The sequence below is a fragment of the Corvus hawaiiensis genome, chromosome 4 (assembly GCF_020740725.1).
Source record: "Corvus hawaiiensis isolate bCorHaw1 chromosome 4, bCorHaw1.pri.cur, whole genome shotgun sequence".
NCBI classification, from domain to species: domain Eukaryota; kingdom Metazoa; phylum Chordata; class Aves; order Passeriformes; family Corvidae; genus Corvus; species Corvus hawaiiensis.
The window spans coordinates 59,188,922-59,202,603 of record NC_063216.1 but is presented as its reverse complement, the minus strand read 5'-3'; the positions used below and the strand labels follow the sequence as shown (position 1 = coordinate 59,202,603).

Below are 13,682 nucleotides of genomic sequence, written 5' to 3'. Positions count from 1 at the left end.
AAAAGAAGCAAATCTGAAAGGGCGCCAGATAACTGCAGAGATAGCTTTAAGAATCTGAAAAGGCTTTGCAATATTTTCCTAAATAAAATGTCATACTTTTGTTTTTCTCATTTTATTGGAATTTTGATGGGTGATAAAGCTGTTGTTCCAATGGGGGTATGATTTGGGCATAGAAAGCAGCAATATTTGAGTGGGCTGAAGCGCTGGAGTTTTTACTTTAAGAGAAAGCAGCAGAAAGCTGACAGGCTGTGGTAATGGCAGAGTATTCTTTCTCTTGGGTAGGATCCTTCCTTGAAGGAATTTTTGTAGCTCTGGCAATTTCTGTAAGATCAGCATCTAGAGTCGTGTCTTTGTAAGTATTTGGGAGGGAATTAGTCTGTAAATCATCTTTTTATGAAATCATTCAATGGGATTAAAAACCCCAAATACTGCATATGTAGAGTGTTAGCTGTAGTTTACACGATGGGATCATCAAATCCTAAACCTTCTTCTCTTAGGACTTAACACTACCTTATAAATGTAGATGTATTTATACTGTGATTGAAGCTTGTTCAAGTTGTAGTAATTAACACAGGCTGTGTCTAATTACAGTTGCTCAGGCTATAATAAGCAGAGATGCCCATTATCACACCTTTTACTGTGTTTTTAATGACACCAAAATCTGAACTCTCTCTCTCTATATATATATATATTTTTTTTTTTTTTTAAAGGGGATTTGCTCTGCTCTGAAGGCTGCAGAGGCAATGTTGATTTTTACTCTTAAGGGCTACAGAAGTACAACTTTCTTACAGGGAAATAACAAAAGGAAATGAGAATCTATATAAGGCCCTTTCCAGTTTATGTCTGCCAGGCACCTAGTGCAATAATAAATTAGTACAGCATTTCCTCTAACCACCGGAAAGAATGATTAAATTATTTGAAGCAGGTAGAGCTACAATTGAGAAATCAGGGGGTTTATGTGGTCTTTGAAATAATGGTAGCAGTTAGATCTTCATATTGCATCACAGTTATCAGTGAAAACACTAGATTTACTGACATTTAAAAGATCTGACTTTTGCATGACGATAAGTAAGCACACAATGCTGTTTTCTGTGGCTATTTTTAGAGACTTCACTAGGATTCAAACAGCTGGCAAGACTCTGCTTATATTAAATACCCAAGAAATTATGGCTACATGAGTTCCAATAACAGCATTGAATCTATCATTAAATCTAGGTACTAAATTTTAATTTATGAATTATTTTTAAATGCCGTGATCTTAGATTTTGGACACCTGGACATAATCAGATGAATTTGACAACCCGATTAACACTACCTTCAACTCAGTCCTAGAAGCTGATTTTTTGATATTCTGAATAGCACCAGAAGCAAGATGCTCTTTTTCTTTTCTTCATTTTTAACTTCTGTTCATGTGTGAGTCTCTTTCTCAACCTAGTGTTGCTGGGTTCAGCCTGCTTGCCAGGCATGTCTTTTGCCAGCTCAATGTGTGTGATTTCATTATTTGGCAATTCAACAGGTCCCTGCACTCCATGAGCTTCCGGTAGGTTGACATTTAAATCAGATATAAACAACCACTTTGTGGCCGTCATGTAATCAGGACAGTGTCATTACTATGCTTGAGTATGAGTTCAAAGAAGAATGATGTCTGCTTTGTTTGCCCAACTGAAAATAATATCTTTTTAAGGACTTCAAACCAAACAGCATATTAAATATTAAAAACCTTGATAACTGTTGCAAAAGAAAAAAAAGTGGATGTATGTTTTTATGTTACTCTCATTGTACAGTGATAAACTAGAAAGATTTATTTTGGAAATTTTGAGCCAAGCAACACATCTATAAAATAAATCTCTTGGGTTTCAGATTTTTTTTAAACTTTTGTGGTTTTTCCACAATACAAATCAGTTGCAAACCTAATTTAATTAGCTAGTTAAACTGAATTTAACTGTCTTCCTTATGATACTGAAGGAAGAAATCAGTATTATTTGATGTTTATGCCTTTTAGTCATTACATATTTAAGCTATATAGGGAAGATAATGCCAAGATTTGAAGGATGTCTAATGTTATCATTTTTCATCATATCACTTGCTCTAACTAAGTGTTCCAATACCATGAGCTCAGATGTCTTGAGCAAGGCCCTCAAACAACCCTTTAAAATTTGAGGTTAAAAATACTCTTGGAGAATTTCTTTTGCACCATCTGGGTTTTTTTGACTAGAAGTTTGGCTGCATATGAAAGCTTTTTTCCTGGGTCCTGAGGATTCAGAATTTTTTAAAGCCAGCTATAAAGATTCTCTCACATTACATGAATTTAGTATCTGGGATCCAAAATGAAGTTTTTTGGAATTAGCCATAAAATTTCAGTAATACTAAAAATGTTAGTAGTTATTATTTCTAGTGACAGTTTTTGGAACGTGAATTTCTCATACCGGTAGATGAGATAGAGATATCAAGCCTTACTGCATTAGCAATATGGCCTGTGTTCACTAATATTAATACAGAACAATACCTAAAAATATGTTGCTGAGGAACACTCATCACCAGTCTCCTTGAATGGAGAGAGAGCTGAGCAGAGACTATATTGTTCTTCTAATATAGACTTGTTTTCCTGTTAAAAAAATTGTCCTCATTTGTCTTCAATAAAAATAAATTACTGCCCCAGATATCAACAGCTTCTAATATGATCCATTTAAACAGGTGAATAACCTTGTATCCTAGACAAGAGTCAGTGAAAAAATTCCAGTTATACTCCTTCACAACAATAAAGGTATAAAATTAAAGTTTCTGAAAATTTAATACTGAAAGATTCCATACTGAGTCAGTATGATCTCTAAAGTAGGGTCTTTAAAAAGTGGGAAGCATGGGAGTGAGTATATAGGTTATAGGTGGTTTAAATTACTTCCAAATTTAAGTCAGTTGTTCAGTAAGACTGTGACCCATAAACTGCTTTTAAAACATTGTAAACTAAAATTACTTCTTAAATGTTTTATAGCATTAATATAGTTTTATGTCTTTGGAGATTAGTAGCTTTACAAGTGCCTTAAAATAACCATGGCAACAGAGTAAATTTTCAGTGGACATCAGTTCCTCACTAATGGTTGTTGTAATTACAAAGAAACAAGATAGTAAAAACCTATAAATTACTCATCCTTTGACTTCAGTATATTAATTATTGCTGTGAAGACTTGAAGTACTCAGGAATTTCAAGCATTTTTTCCTTGCACATCAGGCTTCTCAGTAACTGCTTTGTAGTCTTACCCTCTTTCTGGCACAAGGTAATACTTTAATGAATAGCATAGCATTTATTGTGAATTGTATTAGCTGGTTTTGCATTCTAGAAATGTCAGAGAACAAGACATGACAAGGTCATAAGGCTGAAATAACATTACCTTGGATACTTTGGAAAACCTAAAACTGTGATTCAGGCGGTGATGTTTCTGCTTGATGCCTCTCCAAATTTTTTGTGGTAACTGAAACGTGGCCAGAAGCTCTGTGTGTGCGCATGTGTGCATAGTTGTGTGACTTAGACCATTTTTGATGTAGACTGCACAAAAGAAATTGAGCTACAAAATGGGTTATGGATATTTAACAGTTCCTCTTTGGAGCTTTGTCCTCTCTAAATGTCAGCATTTAAGCCCCAGCTGAAGTACTGGAAGCAAGATTGGTTTTCATCCCTGACAACTGATAGAAATCAATATGCCCTGATATACTTTTAACCTGTTTGATTATTTTACTTAACACACAGCTGATTGCACTCCGGAAAAGACAGGAAATAGTTCAATGTCAAACAGGATCTTTTTCAGCAAGATGAACTATCCTTGTGGGTGACTGAGAGTACATTGGTCATAATAATTTGCATGTGAAGCTTGGTTAGACAGAGAAGAAAATGGCATTTATGTTTCAGGTGTCTGTTAATGAAATGTTAATGGACTTATGTCTGTTACATAATGACAATCCCAATGAGACAGTGTTAAGGATGCAGATATTTCTTGCTTGAGAATTCTTAAATTATTTATGTGCTTTCAGAACATTCTTAAAGCTAATTGCTTTCGGCTGTGGGTTTGTATGTTGGGTGTTGGATATTTTTGGTAAATAAACTACACTTTGTATAAACCTTAAATAGGAAATTGTTTAGTTCCTTCATTCTCTCTGCAATCTATTATTTCAGCTATGATTATGTGCCACTGGTTTTGTTTGCCTGTTCTCTGTTAATTTTTGTTCTAGCAATATATCCTATCTGGAAAGATAATGAAGGCTGAGAAAAGAAATACCAGAATCCTAAGATATCAGTAATGATATCTGAGAACTATGGCCATGGTCTAGGACTTCCAAGAGCCTGGAGGCAGAGGAGCAAAATCACAAATAAAAGGTCTCTTGGAGTTGGCAGAGTAATCCTTGTATTGGGGATGAAGCCTGTTAGCTAGCCCATTTACTCCCTTTCCCATTTTGATGACATTTTAGCAATTACTCTAAGGATGGTTGTTATTTTTACTCACCAGGATGCTGCCTTGCTCCCCAGGCATCTATTACCTGAGGCAAAGAACTTTTATTTGTCTTTCATTGGCCTCAGGAATCTATTAATGCAGAGGAGTTGCTTGAGGGACTGGACAAACTCTAAAAGCATTTGTCCAAAAGCACCTAGAAATATAGATGGCTCTTCAGATGCTCACTTTTTTTGCAGACATCCCTTGCAGCTTAACTAGTTCCTGCACATCACAATCTGTATTGATTCCTATAGTAATGTGTGGCTTTCTTTGATTGTCTTCCTTGTATGAGCCCCACTACCTTTTGGGCACAGTTTTCGCTAAGCTCCACATCTCCTTTCTCTCATGTGGGTCAGTAGCAGGAGTATTCTTCTGTAGTGGAAAGAGAAGAAATCTCTCTTTCTGAGACTGTACAGTCACTTGTGAGTTACTAATATTCACTAAAGTTTCCTTATCTGAAACACTTTATCTTAGCATCTTTTGACTTCTGAAGTTCACAGAGGTATTTATGTATCTGCTTGGCGTGTTTTCATCCTGGCATGAAGTAAATGCTCAGACTGGAGTCTGAAGTGGGACAGCTGTAACTCATCTCTGCCTTCTCATATTCAGTATACACAAGATGATGAGTAAAGTCTGGTATCACCTGAAAGACGCTCTGTCAATTGTCAGCTTGATAGACTCTTACCTGAAACATGATGAAAAATGTGACTGAGGTCAGCAGTGCTGAAATAAGTATTTCTTTCTGGGACTAGTAAAACAAAACCAACAAAAACCCAAACCAAAACAACAAAAACAAAAAACCAAACCCCAACAACCTCCCTGCTCCCCCCAAAAAAATAAAAGGAAGGGGGGATGAAGCACAGCAACACCCCTACCAAATAGTGCCACACAGCAGGAAAAATGAACAAGTAGAGTAAGGAAGGTCCTCATCATCTCATGATAGTTAATGCTGAAGACAGATACAGGCAGGGTGCACCCAAGCTCTTCATGCCATGTAGGTCTCAAATATATCTTGGTGTGTCCTTGTATCCACTGAGATAAACTGATGAATTATGGTCAGAAGATAATTATTCTATGCTACTAATTAGAGTTACAGGTAACAAAGTTGCAGAAGATCTTGAGCACTCCTGGGTGTCCTCTATCTCTTCTGATCTCTTTGAATGGTTTTATATAGCTACAGCATCTTGAAAGAAGTTTTTTTTCCAGAAGAATCATGATGACATAAATAAATGGTATGAAAACTCTTAATCTGGGCATATATTGTGCCCATAACATTGTTGTGTTGCTGGGGTCTGATCCTAATTTAATAGAGAAATTCATGTCTACTTAAAGTGTATTCATTTTGGTAGTACTAAAACAAATTACTTGTGGTTGTATTTGTGGAAAAGATTCCTCACATTTTCACTCCCACTTACGTCCCAGCATATGTGTAAGATACTTTTTTTTTTTTTGTGGAAAATCATAACCAGGAACTCTTCTCAGAAGGACTACAAGAAATGTGCTTGCTATTACTTGTGCTGCAAAATATATTTAAAATAAAGAATGCTCAACCATATAATTTAAAAAAAATTTCCACTGAAGAGCATTTGATACTACCCAGTCTATAATACCGTGCAAACAAAACGTTATGCATCTCTTCACACATTTTTATATGAGAAATCTAACCACCCTCCTGTAACTTCCTCTTTCAGTACAAGCTGTTAGCTTGTACTAGATAATGTCATATCACCCTGCTACTATTTTAGTATGTTACTAGAGTAGTATTTATCTTTCAGTTGAGTTTTATACCATGTGTTGGTCTTTAGGGGATTGAGTGATCTGTTCCCATTGCATACAATATCCCTTCCCTGAGCTTTTGGCTTTTCTGACTTGCTGGATTCTTCAGCTGTAGAACTGAATCAATCTTCTCTGGCACACAATGTATGCTGTAGATTTCAAGACAAAATCTGTCTCTGTGGATTTTTTGAGTACAGAATAAAAAGAGGCTGGATTCTTTCAAATACGCTGGTAGCACTGAGCTTTTTGGCTACATGTAGGGAACAGCAAGCTTTTTGTCTCACTCTCTGCCTCCTCTCTTCTCAAAACCCCCTCCCATGTGTGGACAGAGCTGTCTCTTTTCTGGAGGTGAAAGGAACAAAGCTAAGGTGGCAGGGGAGGTTCAAAGGGGCTCGTTTTCTGTTTCTCAGTAGCTCCTTCCCCATCAGAACTTCCTTCATCACATTCTTTTCCTAGGACTGATGGATGTTTCTGACAAGGCCACAGTGATAATTCCTGCCTTGCTGTATCACCTACCTGTGAAGTAGCTCATCTGCATCTCCTACTCCTCCCTGTTAGCAGCAGAATAGGGAAAGTCATTCTCATAGCATTGCCCCACCACTGGGAGGAGAGGTCAAGGCATAGTCTTGTTGAGCAGAGAATGGGCTGAATACAGACTGGGAGATATAAATCCACCTTCCCAATTCTATGACACCACAGCAGGGGTCAGACTGGTGTCTGCCTATTTTAATTCCTTATCTGCCAAAATTCAAAGTTTAATCTGTGCTACGGTTGTATTACAGGTATACATATTTCCTGATAGTAGACTCAAGGTACTGTAAAGAGAGGAGCTAGAGTTCTGTGTTTTTATATTCCAGGTTTAGTTTTTTGTTAGAGGGTATGAACAAAAATTTCACCACTGCAGTACATTTGCTGAGAGTGGCCAAGAGCAGATACTGGGACAGCGAATGTAGGGAACATGGAAAATGTAGATGAAGTTTTCTCCTCTAAAGCCTTGAAGTTGTAACTGAACAACTGCATGAACCAGAGTTTGCATTTAGATCACTGCTTTTAACAACCACTGTTACACCAACTAATTAATGATAGGGCAAATGGCTTTTTACTACTCCTATACTGTTGAAGGCTAGAGTTCAGTCTCATCTCTGAATTTTACTCATTTCAGGGTAAGTTTTATGAGATATGTCTCTGAACTTGATGTGGGAAGGAGCTCTAATACATTCTGTAAGGAAAAAAGCTCTACTTTTTATTTGTTATTTTAAATACCATGTGGTTATGGTACCTGCCCTGCCTGATGTTCTTGTACAAGGGTGGAATGAACCATTCCTTTCACAGAAATACAAAATTTTATTTTTTCACTGTGCTGAGGACCAAGACATCAAATAAATTATACCCTTCTGTGCAAAATCACAGTTTAAGTTCTTGTCCATCAGCTTCAAAAATGTAAAGTTGTACTGCCTGACCTAGAATTGATTTATATCACTTTATCTCAATACCAAATTTTTTACTTTCTCTATAAGCCTTGTAAAGGGTACCACCATAATTTGTATTACATATGCCCAAAATCTGTATATAATTCATTTCTTGTAGCATTCCTAGTTTCTCTCTCATTCTGTTTTATGCATTCATACATGAACAGCCAGAATTTGCCCTGTGGTAAGTAAGATAAATTGCCTAAACATGGGCATCGAATGCCATTTAAGATACCCCAGGGTATCCATCTGGCCTCCAGCTGCTGCCTCAGAAAGGCACAGATTCTCTGTCATATGCATATTCTGCATATCTGAGTGGATGTATCCAATATCTTAGGATATTTAAAATGTCAGTAAAGGTCTGTGTTTACTGCAACTGGAAGAAATCCTGTTTTATTGTCCTAATCTTGAACTGAGACATGTAGGGTAAGCATGAAAAGAAGTCCTTTCAGATTTTGAATAGGTGTAAAACAATCTTCATTGTTTTATTTTAGTAACCACATTGCTCATTGTTTGAAAATGTCTGCTGTGTGGAGATTGAGCAGATATCGGCTTCATTTATCACAAACCTTACATAGCTTGGTACAGTGTGTATTCTTTCTCTGACAGCCTGACATTCACAAATTAACTTTTGCTAGTTCTGATTAGTTGTTTAAAATTTTCTGTGGTTTTTTTTTTTTCCCAAGTATTAAATGTTATAACAGCCTATATTTACTCTTTCCATTTATTCAATTGCAACCTTCTATTTCATTTGTCTCATTAACAAACAGCTTGTTTAATTTTACAGATGCATTTTTCTTCTCTGGGAACTCTCAGTACTGAAAGTTCAAATGGTTATTCTCCCTCTTTTTACTTTCGTAAGAACAATTTAATTCATGTACATCTCTGTAGTATTTTTTCCTTTTATCAGCTGCTTAGAATGAAATGATCATTAAAAAAATTGGAACCCTTAACTCTAGTACTTGAGAATATTTGCGTGAAATAATGAAATAAGAGTTGATCCTATAAATCTGAGGAGTCTTTCCATAAAGCTGAATGCTAAGAGATGGTGCATTCTGAAGTTTTGATACACAATAGTTAATTGTATTATAGTGACTACACAACTGCTTGACTTCCATTCTTCTAAGCCTACCATTGACTCCAGGCTTACTTCTTTAGATTCACAGCAGATAAAGTAGCTTATGTGGAACAGCTCAAAAGATGAAGACTCATCTTAAGTAATTTTAATTTCAGATTAAGAAAAAAGAAATTAATATCAATCCACAGAAATCTAGTTTCAGAAATAAAAGATTTGTATCTGGTATCAAGCTTTATAATGAAAGCATCTCCACCAGAGTTGGAATATTCTGTAAATGGTGGTTGTGATGCTTATCAGCACAGCCACGTTTCTACACTTTTGTCAAGGTACTGAAGTAGCAGGGCCTCATAATAAGGATTTTTTTTTAAGATTTTCATATAAGAAGAATCCAAGTGTGCTGATTTAATTGAAAAGAATTATTTTTTTTTAATAAGGCTCAGCACTGTTCTTAAGAACTTTGATATATTAATCACTTTTATATGCACTTGGCCAGTACTATACATGAACTTGAAGTTCATAAGTCAATCCACTTCTTTTCCACTTCCTGAAAAGTAAAGAGAATTTCACTGGAAGGCATTGGCCAAGTGCATGCTGTAACCTCACAGGGATATAATATTACAGTCTGCAGTACAAGCAGGGATGTTTTAGAATCATGTGAAATGTAACTTGACAAAGTAGGCACATGAAGGATTAGGTAGTTGCTCACCAGCATCTCTAGAATATCAAGGTATATATTTAAAGACTTCTTCAGAAGAATGTGAATTTTCAAGTCCAGTGCACAAAGGACCTGCACTACAATGGTTGCTTATCAGAGGGCGTCCTCCTTGATATCTGTGTAAGGCATTGAAAATTCAAACGGATCCATTGCATCCTTGAATCCAATTTAAAAACTTCATACATTTTACCTTTTTTTCCTTCTCTAAATAACTTTTCTGGCTAGTTTAACCTGCATTTTGAAAGGCTCATAAACAGCTGAGGTCACAGACACATTCTGAAATGTCTAGCTGAGGTGCTAGTTTAACATCCAGAGTTGTTTAATGCCAATTGCTGCAAAGTGGGAAGGAGGAGGGAGAATTTCTTTCAGTACCAGAGTATTATTTTATACCTAAAAAATGTAAATATGTCCTTTGCTCAGCAAAGAGATACTTCAGAAGCAGATCTCAAAATAAGTTAGTAACTATGTCTTTATATTAAAAAACCCCAACCCAAGCCAAACCAAACTGAAAAAGATTGTCACAAAGGAGAGATGAAGAAGGTGAAAGCTCACACATGATTTTCCATAGTTAGCCAAGCTTATTATGTCGTCTGGAAATTCTACCAGGTACTTCTGTTTTAGACATCCAGAATAAATTAAAAATTTAGTTAAAATGGTGACAGATTGAATACAATTACCTGAGTCATTCATGAGTTAAAATTACACATAGCAACATAACCACATATAGGATAAAATGTGAAAAGGCTCAAAGATATAGTTTCATCACTTCTTTTTTAGCTACTGTATTAAATGATTGCTTTAAAAATATTTCTAAAATTTATATCAGTGAAATTTTTTAAAAAAAGTAGCCTGCTTTCTATTCTCTATGGTGGTCTACACTAGCATTATAGGAACATTTATCCTAAGCAAAAGTATCATTTTCCCTATGATGGTTTCCAATGAAAGTGGTTCCCAAATGAAGCTAGCCAAGTTCATTCTCTAATATAAATACCTATCCAAACACTATTTGTTGTGGTTTCCCAAAATATTTTTTAATCTAAGCTGGAGTTTTTGTAGTTCTGGCTCACTACCTCAGGTCATTGTTGTATTCTGTGTTACTTTCTCTCCACAGTGTGTTAAATTTATCAGGCAGACCTCAATGATCAATAAGAGGAGGATTTAAACACTCTCTATCTTGAACTATGATGCAATTCCCTGCCATGGTGATGATACAGTGTATGTGGCAGTACCAGATATCAAGAATGTTCAGTTCTGCATATCTGGTTGTCAGAAAAAGAGGCACTTGTATACTTCCATGCCATTTGTTAGAGTGCTGTATACTGAATCCAGGTTTGCCTCCACACATGCAATTAGTTGTTATGGTCAGCTACAGTGCTTCTCCACGTGGTTTAATTATCTGATCGCTATACAGTGTTAATCAGTTTTTTCACAGAATTATGCACTTTGATGGACTATCCAACACAAAACCTTTTCAATTTGAGGACTGTCCATTCTCAGATGAACTCAGATCATTAACCATGGCATATTTTTCTTCAGATGAGATTAACGTTTTTTAAGAATACTAATTAACCCTTGGTGGTTTGTTTATAGCCTTGAGGCATCTAGTTTATCCTACACTTTCATTTTGGCCTTACACTTTGAAGGCTCCTGCTACCATCTTGCATTCATTGTTTGGGGAACCATTAGTATAATCCACAAGTTTTCTTCAAATGCCTTTAACCTTTCTTTCCTGGTTATGCAGCTAATAAACCATTGTTTATTAGCACAATCCAGTAATGAATACCTCCTAGTTAGAGTTCATTAAATGTTTCATTCCACAATGGAATATGTGAAATATATATATGTATTCCACAATGGAATATATATATATATATATATGTCTTAAGATATAAGACATGGATTAAAATAATAGTCTCCTTGTTAACAGAATATACAAGTTATGGCATCATTGAAAAAACACAACCAAATATACTTTACAGCCGGCACTGTGACTGTTACTGTACTTTCTATGGTCTTCTGTTTAACAAAGGGATAGTGGTTTTTCCCAGTGTTAGAGAGTAAATCTTCTGTGACTTATTCCAGCTTTTAGCAAGCCTGATTTTATTAACTTGACAAGGGTTGTTTGACTTTTGCCATATGAGAAAGATCTTGTTGGACTCAGTTGGAGACGCTGCTGAATTTAGCAAGTTGCTATGTCCCTATTGACTGTGGTGCACAGCATGAGATGCTGTTTGCTCTAGCTGAGAACACAAAAAAGATGGTTCTGGTCTGGACTAGTCAGTCTCTTTGTACATGTGTTGTGGTTTAACCCCACCTGCAGCTGAGCCTCACACAGACTTGCTCCCTCCCCCACCAGCTGGACTGGGGAGAGACCTGGAAGGGTCAAAGTGAGAAAACAGATGGGTTGAGATAAAGACAGTTTAATAGGTGAAGCAAAAGCTGCACACACAAGCAAAGCAAAATAAGGACTTCATTCACCACATCCTATGGGCAGGCAGGTGTTCAGTCATCCCCAGGAAAGCAGGGCTCCATCACACATAAGAGTGACTTAATGCCATCTCTGCAAATGTCCCTTCTTCCTTCTTCTTCCCCAGTTTTATATGCTGAACATGATGTTATATGCTAGAGAATATCCCTTGGGTCAGTTGGGGTCAGCTGTCCTGGTTGTGTCCACAAGCCCCCATCTCCTTATGCACCCCCAGCCTCCCTAGTGGTGCAGTGGGATGAAAAGCAGAAAACAACTCAAATCTGTGTAAGTGCTCCTCAGCAAGAGCTAAAACATCCCTGTGTTATCAACAGGTTTCAGCACAAATCCAAATCAGAGCCCCATATAACCTACTATGAAGAAAATTAACTTTATCCCAACCAAAACCAGTACAAGATGATATTTCTAAAGCCAGCTATATATTATAGGCTCACACTCATATGGTGAGCATAATTATGTTTTAAGTTCTCATTGGTCTTAAGGGATACAAAGGACATTTCCTATTTGTTCATAAAAATGACAGTTTTTTCATGAGGTCTTCAAATGCTGCTGAGTGGAAAGATGAATTCTATTGTTACTCTAGAGTAATATTTTGAAGGTTACCTCCATAACTATATACCAAGAACAGCTGAGTATGTGTTTATTGGGTGGAAAAAATTTATTGCATCAATCTGCTATGTGAGTAGTGAAGAATAATTTCATTGCTTGAAAAGTTGTAGACTGGGATTTTTCTTGCCCTTCATTCTGTCAAAAGAACTAGGAGCAAAGCACGAAGAGCTTTCAAAATTTTTTTGTTGAGTCTTTTCTATCTTCATGGGGCCTTAAGTCTTTACCACACATAATTTTTGATACTCTTCTTCCATGGTTGCTCACGTCCAATTTTTGCAGCCAGAATTTTTCTGGCAGAACTCTGAAATTGGCACAGTATTTAATGTGCCACTTGTCACTCTCAAAATACTGTTTATTTCACTGGATATCAGTTTTATATGAAAGCTGTTATACAAAATGAGAACAAAATACTTTATGGGAGAGAGACAAACAGCCATACAAGAAGAATTTATGCTGAAATCCTAGAGTGTGTAGACTGTTCCCACTTCTACTAGCTTACTTCTGCTTGATATGCATCCAGAATTTCAAGCTCTTTTTTTTTTTCCCATTCTCTGGAAGCCACTCACAGTGGACTTAGTGCCTCTAGGTGATACACTAACATGTGTTACAGTGTAGGAATTTTCTATGAACTATTTTCTTGGATGTTTACATGGAGAAGCATGAAAATATCATGGGGGCATTTTGTGGTGGTTTGTGTTTTTCCCCCAGTAAAGAAAAATTTCATCTCCAGACACTGAAATAGAACATTAGCATATGTGAATTTTTCTTCAATGGACCTCAGCTATAAATATGACTCACCTATATACAAAAATTTGGGGAAGGGGTGTAGTTTTGAAAAGTCTCTGTAGGAGTGCAGGTCCTTGATGTCACCTTGAGGGAATTCATAAAAATGTGTTCTAATTTGGCTGGTCTGGTTGCCAAGGTAGATGTGTAGTTTTCAATCTTTGAACATTTTGTTGATTGAAGTAAGAACAGAGTGTCAATTTATAACTTTTGACAGCTTCAGCAATGGCCTTTTCTGTCAGGCAGTGTCATGTATAGAGGAGAGTGCAACAAGCACAGCTGATGC

At 36.4% G+C, this 13,682-nt stretch overlaps 1 protein-coding gene across 5 annotated transcripts in view; it reads left to right on the top strand.

The window, feature by feature from the left end:
• GRM8 (glutamate metabotropic receptor 8) overlaps window positions 1–13,682 on the top strand; it is a 323,188-nt gene that overhangs the window by 242,547 nt on the left and 66,959 nt on the right. The gene's annotated exons all lie outside the window — the stretch shown is intronic.